The following is a 16963-nucleotide window of genomic DNA, read 5'->3' as shown; positions in this document are numbered from 1 at the left end:
CTCTGCAATTATGAGTGCATAGAACATAAGGGGACCCAAATGTGAAGGAGATAACATGACCTTTTCATTACCCTTTGACTATTTACTAATATTACACATTTGATCTTTGGTACCTAGACATTGTGGATTCTGAATCTATTATCTACCGAAATATTTTTATTCCTAGGCAGATGGCAGACATTATAGGAATTCTTATAGGAACTGTGTTTTCTCTCATCTCCAAATTTGGAATTGACCTTCCAAGGTTGAGCTCAGTTTTGCCCATGTGAAGGTGATCAAATACAAAAAGAAACATAAGACAAAATGATTTCCGAACTGTTCCTTAACATATTTGCACTTGTCTCCCAATATTTCCCTGTGTATTAATGAAGGGAAAGGGCAAATTCATTTCAAATATCTTTGAGTGCTGGCTAGGAATTATATCAATAAAGCTAACCAATTCCAGATATCTTTGGGTCTATACCTGTTGTAGGTATAGGGGTGTTAAGAGAACTGATTTATGGCTTAGTTTGACATGACAAGTCCCTGTGGAGTCCGTTGTATTTTTATAACTTTTTAAAAATTTACTTTTTTGTTTATTTTATAATCACTTTGCACAATAGCTTCCCTCACACTGTCATTCTGGACTCAACATTTTCTTTTTTAGTGTGACCTGGGTTTCTGTTGGAAACAAATGCTCTCTTTAAGCTCTCCTACTTTCTAGATCCCATAGAATGGTTTTGCCCTTTTCATTTAAGTTGTTTTATCTATAGATGTATTGATGTCTTGAATTTCTCCAACTAAGTTATTTTAATGTTATCATCTTAAAAGTAAAAGTAATTATAGATGTTGTACATTTTAAAAGTTTTTTTCTATAGTCTCTGGATTGTATGTCTATCTCTCTCTTTGAAATAAAATTTTATTCATCTTTCTGATGTTCCAATTATAGTGTTTCATCCTGAAGTCAACACTGCCTCAAATATATAAAAGGCAGAATTTCTGCAATTATGAAGCAAACTCTACCTCTTGAGTAGTTTTAAAATGCAGCAGTACTTAACCGTTCAGTGGTAATTTTCTCAGTGGTGATGCCTAAATTTGCATTCTTCCCCCCAAATCACAGATAAGGAAGACAATGTGAGACTAAACTTAGGCTGAGGTTTTGCCCATTGACAGCTCTAGACCCCAAAGTTTTGGGTAAAGGGCAATGTTTCTGAACTGTACTACTGAGAAGATTTATTACACTGAATCATAAAATGTTTGCCATGGTCTCTAATGATGATTAAATTTTACTTTACATGGGAATTGCTATTTAATGCTCTTTCTTTATCTTAATCCTTCCTGATCAGATCACCTTTCCTAACCTGAATCATGTGCCATCATTCCCTTCCTCTCCAGTAGTACCAGTGACCATAGGTACCCTGTCACTCTAATACAGCTTTCTCCTTGACTTAACTGCTGGCATTGATTCAATTATCCATCTCTTCCTTCCCGAAAGAAAATACAGGAGGGATAAAATGAAGATGGCTGGAGAGTAGGTGAAACTGGTCATCAATAAATCAACAAAATGGGTACTTATCCAATACCTTCCAAGTAATGGAAGCTGTGGGTTAAAGCCACAAAATTCTCAGAAGAAGAAAAGAGGAAAGAAGTCAAGTAGTGAAATATGGAAGGAAAAATATTTAAAAAGAAGTCCACAGGTACAAGGTACAAGAAGAAACATTTAGAATAAAGAAGTGCATTAAATGTATAAGTAGCTAAAAGCAAAAAAGAAAAACCAAAAAAGATTTGTTTCAAATACATACAATATTCACAATATTCACATGTGTATGTACTACACATTTAATACTCTGTTACATTTTGCAAGGTCCTATCTCCTTTTGGAAAGCTGATTAAGAACCCTTTTCTTTATTCAGCTCTCAGAGTTCCCCAGCCATTCGAAGTCCCATTTAGTGAAATTCCATGAAATCGGAATGAAATAAATGTAATAACAGCAGACATACTCCCCCAAGCTAGTTCTCCCTCATACTGACACTCTAGGAGATGACTTCATGGATATTTATTTGATGTTAGAGCTGTGGGATTTTGCTTTTGAAAGTTTATTTTTTTTCTTTTCACCTAAAATGAAAATTAGAGGAGGCAGATGACACAACAATTTGCAATCAAATGTCCCAATATATGTAGGCATCTTTTTACATTTCAACAAATTACTCGGTTCTGCAAAACCACAAATTGTGTTATTTCACTGTCAAGTTTCTTGGAGTTCACTTAACCTCTTATACTCCACAAAATGAACTTTTAAATATCTATGTAGTACTGGAGGGACATATTCTTTGTTTCCTGTTGAAAATTTCATCTTTCATTTTCTGTGAAGATGTTAGTTTTCTTAAGTTGGGGAACCAATCATTGCTATGGTTGTGGGTTTGGCAAAATGTGGGGGAATTCAGTTAGTTTCCAAAAGGCATCATCTTATCTATCAATCTATTTATTAATCATCTTTCTCTAAAGGACATTTTGATTCAAGTAACAGCAAACCTAGCTAAAATTTACACAGTGACACTACATCATAAAATCTGGAACTAAATTTGAGAATAATTTGAATGTTTTCTTTTCTCAAAATCCTCAGAGGCCCTGTTCCCTGGCCTTCTGATTTAAATTAACCCACAGAAAAGAAAGATATTAAGTAACTAGCTTCAGGGGTTTGGTCAACATCTTGTACATCTGTATGGACAATGTTTATAGATAATGTGACATTTGAATCAGACAAGTCTGGGTCTGAACTATAGTTCTCTAATCATTAGAGGATGATTTGATAAAGTTTCCAAAACTCTGTCAGCCTCAGATTACTTATCAATAAAATGGGGTTAATGATATGATCTTGTCAGGATTGCTCTGTGAATCAAACTTGCCTGTCATAACTGATCAATGGTCAGAGTGATTGCAGGTCTTTTCCTTATTAGTTGCCATACTTTTCATAAGGATATGTATTCTTGAAATATCTCCCTTTCCCATCAAGAAAGACAATAGGGAAAAAAGTGGTCCCCTGGAAAAGGGTTGACATAAGGCTGTGTGAGTGGGTGAGTGTTAGTTCTTCCTCCACGCTTTTCCAGCTGAGATTCTGAGACCTGGCAGAGCACAGCTCAAATAAACACAGCTGCTCTGCATCCCTTCTGAGGTGGTGTGGCTGTCTGCATCAACCTCCTTTGATAATGAGCAGAGCTCTTCTGGTATGTGGCAAGTATTTGGCTTTAATGTAAGGGCAGAAACTCATAAAAGTGCTCATGTATTCCATAGAACCTTTATAGCATGGAAGGTACTGGAAGGTATGAAACCATGGGTAAATGACTCCAGGCACAAGATTGAGAAGATGCGTCCACCCCCGACATGTGCACGGAAGAAGCACAGACAAGGGAATTGTGTGGTTCTCATTTTGTTAAACTATAATCTGTCTATAATTAGAAAAGATTTTGATCGTTGGCCTAAGAGATCCATAGGAAAAAGTGACCCTTATGTAACATGAAACTTCTATTTTTTATGTGTGTGTTCTGATAGTCACTATACAATGCACAGACTATCATCCTTAATGGGTGAAACCAGACTCAGAAAAGTTGGGTACCTAGATTAAAAGATTTGGGCTTACCCCAGAACCTAAGATCTTTCATAGTAGTATGCTGTTATAGTGCAATAGTTGATTAATACTTAAAGATCTCTACAATTAAATCAGTGTGTAAGTGAATGGAACATTAAAAAAACACATTAAATATTGTTTTACATTGGGTTCTTTAGAAGCAGAATTTGAGACAGGGATTGAGTGCACATAACTTATGGAGGTACTACTCTCAGGTTTAAGTTGTAAGGGAGTGAGGAAAGCAAGAGAAGGCAGGAAAAGGTACTAAGCAATAGCATGGTTCAGGTGATGTCTACTCTCAGTTTGATCCTGTGGGGAGCCCTGGGACCTGAATGGCACCACAGAGATGGTCTCAATTTAAGGAAAAGGGGGCAGATTTTGTGTCCCCTTGAATCAGTCATTGGCTGTGGGTTGACTCAGAGGTGGAGGTGGGGGCTTGCCTCCTTGTCCGTCCGGGTGGCTGCTCATTGGTCAAGGGCAATTCTGTGGAAAAGGAAACAGCTGTAAATTGACAACTGGGAACTGGGTACACTGACTGGCAAATGTGGGATTGGGAAGCATACTGAGAGCAGCATTTCCACATTGTACATGTTGTACATATGTACTCAAATTAGGAAGCGAAATGCCATTGGCTGCTTTCTCCATAACAAAGAGCTCCTAACCAAACTGAGGTTTCTAGCTGAGTCTCCATGCCATAATTGTAAGTCTTAAGATTTACCTAGAAGTAGCAATTGTGAAAATCTCAAGGAAGGTGAATAGTTGCTAGTAGAACACCTGCTAAACTCTCAAGAGTTTTACTTGCTCAAATCTTACACCAGCTTTACAGAGTGGAACAATTCTGCCATTACTCCAACCCAACTCAACCCAAGACCAAAGAACACACCAGGCAGAAAATTACCCCTGAGTTTAATTAGGGACTAACCAACAGGAGAAAGATTCTTCTCAATGGTGACTGGTGACTGGTTGGGAAATGTAGGTCCTGAGACACCATAACAAAATCCAAGAGAATGAGGAGAGGGAGGAGAGTGGTGAGTGGTGTGTATGTTTATAAAGTTCAGAGTCTCGTGAGATTTGGTTACAATGGAGTGTTGCCAGAGTTGGTTACCAACATGATCAGGGAAAGGATGTTTTAATGCTTTGATGCTGTGCTCTGATCATGCAGGCTGCAACATGCTCAAGGCTCCACCTTTTTTCCAAAGGTGGGGTTGTTTACCACAGCCATTCTTTCTGTACGAGAACTTTTTTAAAAAAAAATTTTATTTGAAAAGCAAAAAAAATCTTATTTGATGACAAAGCCTGACCTGAACTGATATAATCCAGTTAAAGACTTTGTCAGATTTCATGGGAATACTCAAATACTTTACTGAAGAAATAGTAATGGGTTTAATTAGAGGATTCAGCCCTGAGTCCCACTGCAGTATTATGTGATGTACAGTAATTGTACTTTTTGCTGTTGTAACATCTGAAAATTTCTGAATTCCAAGCTATGGGGCTCTGAGGGTTTCAGGTAAGAGATTTTGGTTTTCGCTTGCTTTTCCTACCACATGGGCGAGGAATGGAGCCTCTGAAACTTTGCATGTCTTGTCTAAGGTCTGATAGCCTGTTATGGAGCTCATAGTCAAAGCACATGTACATGAATGCACCATCTTCAGTCCTGCATCTTCCTATGGCAGGACCTAGAGATGGACTTCATTTGGGAAGCAGTAAGCAATCCTTAGCAGTAACAGGGTATTTCTAGGGCATGTCTTAATCAATGTCCTGGAGAACCACAGTATGAGGGAAGTCAACAAGAGATAAAATACACAAACTTGACTCTGAGAATGTTACTTTTCTGACTCAAGTTCTTATTCACTAAAAATATACCTAAGGCACGTGGAAGACACAGTTTATCTTTTTCATCTTCTGTTTTCCTTCTTTCACTATGATGATGTTTTAAGCATGCTCTTTGTATCTTATCTTTCAGTTGTTTAGAAAGGTTTGCTGAGTGTTTCCAATTAAGTTATTTTGTGAAACAGATGTTTAAGATCAAGATCAATTTTATGAGAATATTTCCTAGAGTGAAGAAATTTTAATTTATTAATAAAGTTGACCACTAGAATATAAACTTAGGCCCTGTATGTAAAATGTGAAAGCTGCGTTTTAAAACCAATATATTGACATTTTGAATAATGTGTGTGAGCCTACTAGTTGAAAAAATATAGTTACTTTACAACCTATCATGAGCATATTATACATTATACCATTAAAAAAAGTGCATTTCTCCTATCTCACATATAATAAATATGCAGTTGACTGCATATTAACCTATTGTATTAAGCATTGCTGCTTGGGCACCCAAAAGCCATCATCCTTCCAAAGCTTTCTTTGTTTCCCTAATGAGAGTATATTAGTGAGATTTCAAGCTGGATTAAATTCCAAATAGCTCTATTAATCAGGTAGCTGCTAAATATTTGCAGTAATAGGAAGTATACTTAGACTTCCTCGGACTTAATTGTGACCATATCCTTTTGATATAAAAATCTGTTCTTTTGATGCTAAAAGGGGTCTTGACTTAGACCAGCATCTCACTTTGTAGATGACAATTTATATTTCCTTTGCCTCCACTCTTTGAGAATGAATAATATTAATAAACTTTAATTTTGATAATAAAATAATACTTGTTCACATAGAAAAGTTGCAAGAAAGAAAAAAATCACCTTAAACACCAATTATACAACCCAAGTATAACTCCTATTATATGGTTTCACAGTCTTTTTAAGCCCAATTTTTGAAAGAGAAAATATGAGTACAAACAACACAGCAGATTATAAATTGAAATATTAAGATTCTTTCCCTTTATCCCTTCCCTCAGCTCCTCTCCACAGGTCTTGTTTTCAGTTTTCTCTGCTCTTGGCTTTACAAATGTGACATAATATACTTCTGGATTTGTCTTCTTCTATATGTTTCAATTCTTTGTTTTAAAGATGGGAAATTTGTACACTTTTCATAAAGCCTGCTTTCCCTTTTCTCAGCAGCTTCTGTTTTTTGCATTTACTTTTATTTCTTCTACTGGAACTGAGAAATTAGATTAATATATATATATATAATTTTACTTTAACTTCAGTTGACTACTGAAGTATACATATGTGCGTGTGTGTATGTGTGTGTGTGCCAATGATTGATGAAGAGATCAGTGGAGTCATATGTCATAAGTGTGGAAGTGTGTCATCAGTAATGGTATAATCAGTGGAGTGCTTCACAGTTTGAACTGGCCTGGTAAGAGCCAACTGTTTGTATCTTTTTCCAACTCTGTGCGGTGTTATCCTGTAGTAGATTGAATTTAACCATGGTAGAAGTATTCCACCATGAAAATTAGCAAACACTAAAAAAAAAAATCAGTTAATTTTTTGATGTTGCAGAACTAAGATAAAGAAAAGAATTAACATAGCAAGCTTGAGACTACTATCGTTAGAAGGGCCCACTTGAAAGCTTGGCTCTAGGCTAACATCTGAGAACTTAAATTTCCCACCATTTCCTTACTGATAAAAGTGCTCCCTGTACCTACACTGTGCAAACAATGTGGATTGTGCTGAGCACCTCTTTTCCTTTTGGGACTCTAGAATCTTGGTATGGGCTAAGCAAAGGATGCCCACCTTGGGCACAGAGTCTCTAAGGAACTTTCCTGATAGACTGTGTTTCACATGTGATGTCATAATCCAGTGTTGGAGCAATTAAATGTGTCCCTTGTGACTCTACTAGAAAAAAAAAGTCTGGGAAGCTGGTGCTTAGTTTCCTCTGGGCTTTTCTGATTTTACTTTGTATCTTTCATTGTAAAAAAATCAGAGTTCTGAGTAAGAGTAAATACGGAGTCTTGTGAGTCCTCGTAATGAATCGTTCAAGTTGGAGGTGGTCTTGAAGACTCCCTGATACAGTCAGTTTACTGGCTTACCACTGCTCATACTTTGAAATTCCATTCAGCCATTAATATGAAGTATCATATACATTGTTAGGGGAAAAGACATATAAACAAAGGAAATCCAAATGTGTGTCTCATTAACTATAATGTGTGTGTGCGTCTGTGTGTGTTTTTTGAAGGAGTGTGTCTGAAGGAAATTATCTGGAAGATTGCACATCAAACTCTTAATATGATTAATGTGGTTACTTTGGGATAGTGATATTGTGTGGAAATTTGAGTCAAGTATAACAAAAGAAGATATGTTAAGGCACCTGTAAATCTAAAGATAATTAACTAGTAACACTGCTAATGAACATCCCACATCTATGGCCTTTGCTTGGTTCTGTAATTCTCAGCGGTTTCCTCTTCAAAATATCAAGGCAAACTTCATGCCCTGTGTTCAGTTTTCATACACAGACAGTCAAATATGTCTTCTCAAATGCTCTTGACCCAGATTTGCCATATCTGCTCCACTCAGCTTCTGATTGTTCAGTGATTTTTCTCTGATAGAGATTTGTGAATACAAATGTATAATCACAGATCCATTTCGTAACAGGGTTATAGGTATCTGAATAATTGATATAGACATATTGAAATAAAACTGTAGAAATGTGATATATGCAGAACTGAAGCTTTTAGACTAAAGTGAACAGTACTGGGGAGTAAAAACCTAGAGTTTTTCTAGATTTTCCACTACTTGCTAATAAATAATTCAAAAGGTATTACTTTTTCCCTTTACCTCAGCTATCCATTGGTAAAATTGCCCCCACATTCCTTCTCTTGTTGCCCGCTACAACCACTACAGAGCTATTGAATTCTAAGTATGTTAGGCCTTTAAAGTTATATTTGTGCACATTTATGCAATATGCAGTTAAATTAGGTCTGTTACTGTGTTCCATGAAGCTACATAATTACAGACCTTTCAAAGTGCATCTTATTTACTTCGTGTGTGATGACTTACAAAGCAGACATGCTTCTGATCAGAATCAGTTAGTAAATAGTCACATATTTTTCATCTTTCAATTTTGGGAGGAAGTTAAAGCACAGTGGCTTCCGTGGATGTGATAAGGAAGAATTGAGCATGAACTGAATATTTCACATAATCATCCAGTATTTTTAAATATATACATCCTTGACCTCATTTTCGGTGACTCACCCCTATCCTACCTCAGCCACACATTCTTATAGCTGAATCTTCCATCAGCAAGGCCTGCTCTATTTCTGAATTATTGAATTAAAACATTCCACTTTTAATGAGCACACTCTCTGCCCCATTGGCATCCATGGGGCAGAGAGTGTGCTCATTAAAGTGGAATGTAAGGCATCCGTACACCTATCTCACAACATGGTAAGATTGGACCAATTCTGAAAATGTTTTCTGTATGTCCATAATAAGGCAGCTGATCGTTTCTTGGAAACACACAGCACAAGGCAACACAGCAAAGCACACACACATGCACACACACACCTCTAAACTTATGGTCTTCAACTTCATTTGGGCCCTCAGCCCTTATGTGATTCCATTTGCAATTCTCTTTTCCCTTCTCTATTGGAGCCGTTTCAAATTTTCTTAAATACTTCTCATCTCTAACTGTCCTTTTACAAATATTCTTACTTCCTACTTCAAAGTTAAAATGGCATCTGTTAGGTGGGAACCATCTCCACTTACTGTAATCACATCTGTCTTCATACTTAGATCTGTACCTGACTCTGTTGACTGTTTCTTATTTGGATTGTTTCCTTGGCCTTTCCTCTCTTCTGATTCCTGTCCATTAGTATTTCACCATGTTAAATTAACTAACAAGTAAATGACAACCTACCTTAAGTACCCATTACCTTTCCACCACCACTCTATTTCTCTTTCCGCAAGCCGAGCTTCTTTTAGATGTTGTCTAATATGGCACTATTTAAAATACGACACAAGTCTGCAAAATGTTACTGGTCAGAGATGAATTAAGTACAGAAAAATGGAGAATAAGCATTTAAAAACATTGACAGCAATTTTGCATGATCATAATTGTTCAAGCAGTGATCAGTAGGCTTATCTCCTTGAACACAGTAAAGACAGTGAGATACAGAGCATTTGGAGTGTTGTCCAACTTATGAAGTGAATTTCATGTAGCACAAGCTGTGTATTTGTATAAGTTCACAGATAATTTGAGATGCTGTCGTCTAACAGGTTGATGCTAGTTTCTCACCTACTATTCACTCTTCAACTCATTGCATTCTGGCTTCTAAAAGGTCTTCGTATCTATCAATATGCTTTTTATATATCTTCATGCATAATAATATAGCCAACTCCTTCCTCTGTGTGCCGGTTTGAAAGTATTGTATACCCCAGAAAAGCCATCTCCTTTAATCCTAATTCAGTATTGTAGGGTGAAAACTCTTGGTTAGATTATCTCCACAGAGAGGTAAAACTCCTAGTTGTGGATGTGACCTTTACATGAGATTTTTCCAGGAAATTGTGGCATGCCCAATTGTGGGTGTGGCCTTTTTGTTAGATGGAGATGTGACTCCACCCATTCAGGAAGGGTCTTGATTAGTTTACTTGAATCCTTTAAAAGGGGAAACATTTGGGAGAAAGCTTAGACAGAGCCAATGCAGACACTTGGAAAGCAAAAGTGACAGAGCCGACAGAGCCAACACATGACTGGGATGTTCAGAGATGCAGGGCCAAGCAGACATTGCCATGTGCCTTCCTATGAGATGCTAAGCAAGCCGCAACCCAGAGTTGTGTCCCGAAGGAGCTAAGTGAAGGCCCACAGATGCCTGGAGAGGAAATCACTGGCATCAGAAGCTGGAAACAATGGAACTGGGAGCAAGGACCAGCAGATGCCAGCCATGTGCCTTCCCAGCTGACAAAAGTGTTCCGAACAGCATCAGCCTTTCTTGAGTGAAAGTAACATTTTGTTGGTGCCTTAATTTGGACATTTTTCACAACCTTAGAACCATAAACCTGTAACATTAAATTCGCTTTTAAAAGTCATTCCATTTCTGATATATTGCATTCTGGCAGCCATTCCATTTCTGATATACTGCATTCTGGCAGCTTAACAAACTAATATACTTTGCTTGACTACTCAACTACATTTGACTGTATTGAACAATGTTTCCTCCTTGAAACTCTCTACTTACCTGGATTTTATTAATACATTTATTTATGTTTACTAAACAAATGTTTATTGAACGGCTATTGATTCAGGAATGACTGGGTGCTGAGAATACAAGCAGTAAGTGAAAATAGAAAAACAGAGCTTTAACTCTAGCAATGGAGGGTATCATCAATCAGAAAATAACAGGCAGAAAAAATGTAAAAATTGAAACTTGGCAAATGTTGCATACGTGAGATACTAAGTGCAAATGGCAAGAGGAAGAAAATAATATTAGTAGCTAATATGTATATAGCACTAACAATCGATAAGACATTGTTCTAAGCACTTTACATTTATTAACTCATTAATTCTCAAAACAGCCTTATGAAGAAGATACTATTATTAGCCACATTTCACTGATAAGAAAGCTGAGACCCAGCAAGGTTAGAGAACAGGCCAAGGTCACATATTACCAAGCAGTGGTGCTGGGGTTTGTACCCAGACAATCCAGTGCTGCAAGACAAACACACGACCACATCACTGAAGAGGTAGCTGGAATTGAGGAAGGTTTTTAATCTTTTGGGGGTGGTGTTAAGTCATGCAGAACACTGAAGGCATGATGAAAAATTTATATATCCTATAGTCAGAAAAGAAGAGAAATTATTGAAATGCTTTAAAATCAAATATAATGTATAGGGTAGTGATGGATGGAGTAATATGAGTAGAGTGTTTTGGAAAGGGGCTACAATAGTGGAAGGAAGACAAGCTAAAAGCCAATCCAATTGTGCCGATTTGAAAAGGCTTATGTACCCTAGGAAAGCCATGTTTCTTTCTCCCCTCTTGTGGGAGCAATGGTTTCTTCTAATCTCTATTCAGCACTATAGGTCAGAATTAATTATGGGTATTAAACTTGATTAGATAGAAGATGTCTCCACCCAGTCTCTATAGGCCTTGATTAGTTTAATGGAATCCTATAAAAGAGGAAACATTTTGGAGAAAGTTGGAGATTCAGAGAGAGCAGAGAAGAACAACAGAGCCATGAGAAAGCCATGACAGAGGGGACCGCAGAACCATGAAACAGAGTCTACCAGCCAGTGGCTTTTGGATATGAAGAAGGAAAACACCTCCTGGGGAGCTGGAGAGGAACCTAGCAGATGATGCCATGTTCGCCATCTGCCCCTCCAGCCGAGAGAGAACCCTGATTACATTTGCCATGTGCCTTTCCACTTGAGAGAGAAACCCTGAACTTCATTAGCCCAAGTTATCTTGATGCTTTAGATTGGACATTTCTGTAGACTTGCTTAAACTGGGACGTTTCCATAGCTTAAAAGCTATTGACTTGCGACTTATTAAATCCCCTTCTTAAAAGCCGTTCCATTTCTGGTATAATGCATTCTGGCAGCTAGCAAACTAGAATACCAGTCTTCCCAGAAAATATATAGCTTAGAAGAAAGGTGGTGGTGCTTGAAGAGAATGAGAAAAGTGGACACATTGCAAGAAGTGTTTAGGTTGTAAAAATCATCAGTATTTAGTGATTCGTTGGGTATGTGATGCACAAGAAAGCAATGTTAAGTATCACATCTAAATATTGGCTTGCAGAACTGGATAGAAGTTGAGATGAGGAGCACTTGATGAAAAGCAGGTGGGGTTGGGGATGGGAGCTTGGTTTTAGCCATGATACATTTGGGGGATCTTTGGGACATCTAGGTGGAGCCCAGAGGAGATATCTGTGCTGGAGGTAAAATCTATGATCATCTCTTATGGGTGGCGACTGGAGCTATGAGTGGGGATGTGGACAGCTAAGAAGAAAAATACTGAAAGAAAAGACAAAAGAGCCTTAGGCCAATCCTCAAAGAATTCTAGCATTTGATGGCAGGGTGACGTAGGTTGATCAGTGAAGTAGAGAAGGAAGGAGGAATTAGAGGAAAACTGCAGTCAGGTTGTGCCACTGCACCCAAAAAAAGAGAGCTCGAGGAAGGTAAGGATTGAAAAATGTTCCCTGGGTGTCAGGACTTACAGTTCATAGAAGGCTTTATTGAGACCACCCACAAAACTATGTTGAGTACCTATTATTGGTAGCACTTGCCACAATTATAACTTAAATTTGTTCCTCTGATATCTGATTAGTACCATCTCTACCACTAGATTTTTATCTCCCAGTTAGCAGGTACTGTATTTACTTTGGAGGCCCATGTATTCGCTAACCCAAGCCACTGCTTACCGTAGATTCTGGTTCATTATAGGAATACTGTAATTGTTTATCGAATGAATGGCTTGTGAAAGAAAGATTAGACTGTTAAAATAATAACTCAAAATCCTGTTCCATCCCAATCTCTCTTTTATATTAGACTGAAGCTCATTAGGCCAATAACAAATTATTCTCAGGTCTTAATTTTATCAAAATGTTTCAGATGTTATATAGATCAGTTATATGTTGGTAGGTTTTCCTTCATATTTAAAGGGGAATTTGTAAATTCCTAAATGTGCAATAAATCTATTCTTTCTCTCTTTATGCTTCAATGCTGTTTCATGCATGATATGGTCTTTCTAATTTGCTAGAACTTCCTTTCTGAACATCAGTATTCCCTGAACATGACTAAAATTTATGTTGACTCTCTCGTGATTTTACAATATTTTATTTTCTGAACAAAGCATATTCTAACTCGTTTTTTTTTTCAGAAAATTTGACTTCACAAGAAATCTATTAAGTCTGTCATACCTGTAGATTTCCTACCCCATTCATTCTCTCTCTTATTCTCATCATCGATGTCCTTTATCATCTCTTCCAATCACTGCCATTCACCAGGATGCTAAATCAAAGGCAATCAGACCGTGGATTATGATGGCTTTTTCCAGGTCTGCATCGGCATTCACATTCATTTCTTTATGTGCCACATGGGAATGTATTTTTCCCTTTTAGAAATGTTTCATCCAAACATAGGCTGCAAACTTCCTTATTCTCCCATTTTAAAGTAATATGTTTTTAGACTAAATGTAATAGGTCTTACAAGCCTTCCCTTTAGGGAAGGTTTTTATCTTTCCTCGTAAAGCTTTAGAGCGTAACATTAGAGACGAGAGAAAAATATTTTAGTCAGTAATAGAGCCTTACAGGACAGTTTAGAAAACTGAAATATACACACAAACACATACTTTATATACATACAAATTACAAGGATAATATAAATTATGAAGGTGTTAACACGTATATGTATCTGTATATGAATGCAATTTATTCAACAAGAAATGCCTCTTGTATGCCTATTATCTATTGCATAGGTCTAAATAAGATGAAGTATATTTAGAATCCATAAACATTGAGACACGAAAGGAAATTGGTGAATCCAACTGATTCTAAATTAGAGACACCTCTTCCTCAGATCATCCCTACTCCCTTTGTCCTCTCTCTCTCTTTTCTTTTTTTTTAGCCTGAGATACCAATGCACATGATTACTTTCACTGCTGGACTTAATATCCTTTGTATGGAATCCTCGTTCGCAGCAACCTCAAAGATGTATATGTGTTTGTGTGTGTGTATTTGTTGGGGGTGGGGTTATGTGTGAAAAGATAATCAGATGGCTCTTCAGCTAAACGCAAAAGCCGATGTATTTAATCCACCCTTTTATATCTGTCTCTCTATCCATCAGTCCATTCATCCATCATCCATTTATAATTTTTACCACTCACATATTTTATACTTATTTGGAATAGTTGGTATTTAAAACTATTACTTGAAAAATTACTTAAGGAAAAGTTCCAGGTATAAAATTACTTTTTATCTATTAAGGACAGAGGGGTTAATCTCATGCTGTGGTTCAGTGGGGCCAGGGTTGGAGGGGGGATTCTTATGTCCAGGGCTGTGGGGAGGTTGAATCAGGGACTGAGTTAAAGTCCTTGAATCACAACTTCCCCTAAACCATAAGAGGCTGAAGCAAGCAGTAGAGCCAGGATCAGCCTTAAGTGATTTGGAGTCATCAAGTTAAGATTTAGTAGCTGTGATTTTTTTTGGTGGTGGTCACTCATAGTGCTTGTCACATGCGTCAGTTCATGTTCAAAATGAAGGACTAGAAGGGAACACTAGAGTAAAATGAATTTGCTATAAAGCTAGAAATAAAATTCCCTTGTCATAGATGACTGAATGGTGGTTTATTCCCTCAAAGTTGGGACTAAATGATTGTTTTATCTTTATGACATAAAACCATCTCCATGGCGTTGTAAAGTGTTTTTGAGGGTTGTCTGCAAGAATCAAAAGGATATCAAAGGAATTCCCACCTTCTGAAGCTTTAGAATTTAAAAATCAAATTATTTTATATAAAAAATAATTGAATATCATATTTTTCAAAAGAGGAAACTGAGGCCTTGCGAGTGATTGTCTAGGTTGACAAAGTAGGGCCAAGATTTGGGGCCAGATCTTCTGATGCTAGGATTCTTTAACTTCTTGCCTTAAGAGTATGTTGGGAAGAACACATTGAATAAGTTCCGTTCTATTTGCTTGGTCAAAAAAGAGCAACATGCTCAGTGGTCTAATTCTGTAATCATCTCATCTTTCAAACTTTCAATGTCTCAACAGAAAAAGGAGATAAACATTTCAAAATAGAGAAAGTTCAACATGGATTGTGTAAAAGCTTAGAGATTCATGATTCTGGAGCTAAGAAGTACCATAAGGAAAATTACCCATGGAGAACTATGTACTCAAAAGCTTACATTATTTTTTTTCTACAAAATAATAAGAGACTTTGTTTATAGATCGCAGTCATGTGCTTTGCTCTTGATATAGTCCATCCTTTACCATGCTGACATCAACAGTGTACATTCTCACCCACTTATTCTCTACCCAATTATTTACCATGTCTTGTGCCTTTGTAAATGTCTCTCTACCATCTGCTCTTTTTCTTATCACTCTAATATTTAATGTGGACAATAGGGAAGCTTGATTTCTGATTTGTTCAGTTCTGGCACACTGGGAGAGGCTCATTTCATGGTAAACAGCTTGGATTGCCCCAAGACAGGATTTATTTTTAAAGTTCCACATTGCTGGCTCTCCAATATCTTCTGGCAATAAGATGCCAACAAGACAGAACACATTAAAAAAGAAGAAAAACACCCAAACATTTTCTTTATCCTTTCCATATTCTCCCCAAGCCAAGTTTGAAATGGCTTAAGGGAGGATTTTTTTTTCTTTCTCTTTTTTCTTTGCCTAGAACTGGCCTCTATGAAGCACCTTTTTGGATTCAAATAATTTCCTGTTGGCTTCTCCTGGAGAATCTACCACTGAGGTCTAGCATATTTTATTTATCCAAGAAACCACTGCTTAAGGGGCAAATAAGCCTCCGGTTGAAGAACAACAGGCTCTACATCTTAGGGATTCTCTCAAGTGGAATTAAACACATCCTTTGGATTTATGGCCCTGCTGATTGTTTTACCTAGTTCTCACCATCTCCAAGGCTACAGAAAGCAAAAATGTCAAATGTGGGTGTAGGGGTTTGTTACCATGTAAAGTGAATCACCACTAATGGAAGGCAAGTATTTGGTCTTTAATGATGGCTGTGAGCAACAAACCAAATGTTTCTGCTAAAGGTCTTGAGTCTTTCATTCAAGACCTTGGTGAAGGAGTCCAAATATAAAATTCATCAGGGTTACTGCTGAGTCACTTTTTTTTGTTTCCCCTTTTTCTTTCATCATGGTAGACAGGTGCAGTCATAAGTACATGAACATTCATAATGTGTCTTCCTCCACCCCATCCACCCCAAGTATTATTAGCACAAAGGATGTTGTATTTTATAGATAGAATTTTTCCTAATGAATACTGCAGAGCCATTGGTTTCACTCTGTAGTTTCACTCCAGTCTGAGAACATTTTTGGACTATAGAAGGAAAGTGTGCAGAGTGGTGTTTACCTATCTTCCTTTTCAATGAAAAGAAAAAGTAAGTTTTGTTTACTAAGAAAAATGAGCTAGTCATGGACAAGTTTCAAAGTGTAGAGGTGTTTATGTAGAACGTAGTTGAGGCTTTGAGTGAGAAAGTGAGTTGGCAGAGGGTGAGGAGTGAAATTTCCAGGCCCTACTAGTTTAGTTGGGGCTCTCATATTGGGAGAACATCTTCTTTGTGTCTCCAACAGATTGCAAGAATCCAGAAACATATGAAAAATAAATTTAAAAGAGCATCAACAACAGAAAGCAAACAAACCTGAATATACTACATACCGCATCACAGCAAAGAAATAGATATACATTTACCAAGAATTACAGAACAATTCTCTCTCTATTAATGCTAATGGAAAGCATTACTTTGATTTATTTGAGGTTAAGATGTGGAGAAGTTGGGGTCAATTTTA

At 37.2% G+C, this 16963-nt stretch overlaps 1 long non-coding RNA gene across 2 annotated transcripts in view; it reads left to right on the top strand.

The window, feature by feature from the left end:
• Window positions 1-16963, top strand: part of LOC143646659 (uncharacterized) — a 207237-nt gene that overhangs the window by 8454 nt on the left and 181820 nt on the right. The window lies entirely within an intron of this gene.

The sequence above is a fragment of the Tamandua tetradactyla genome, chromosome 1 (genome assembly GCF_023851605.1).
Source record: "Tamandua tetradactyla isolate mTamTet1 chromosome 1, mTamTet1.pri, whole genome shotgun sequence".
Classification (NCBI taxonomy): Eukaryota; Metazoa; Chordata; class Mammalia; order Pilosa; family Myrmecophagidae; genus Tamandua; species Tamandua tetradactyla.
This window is presented reverse-complemented; position numbering and strand designations above follow the sequence as displayed.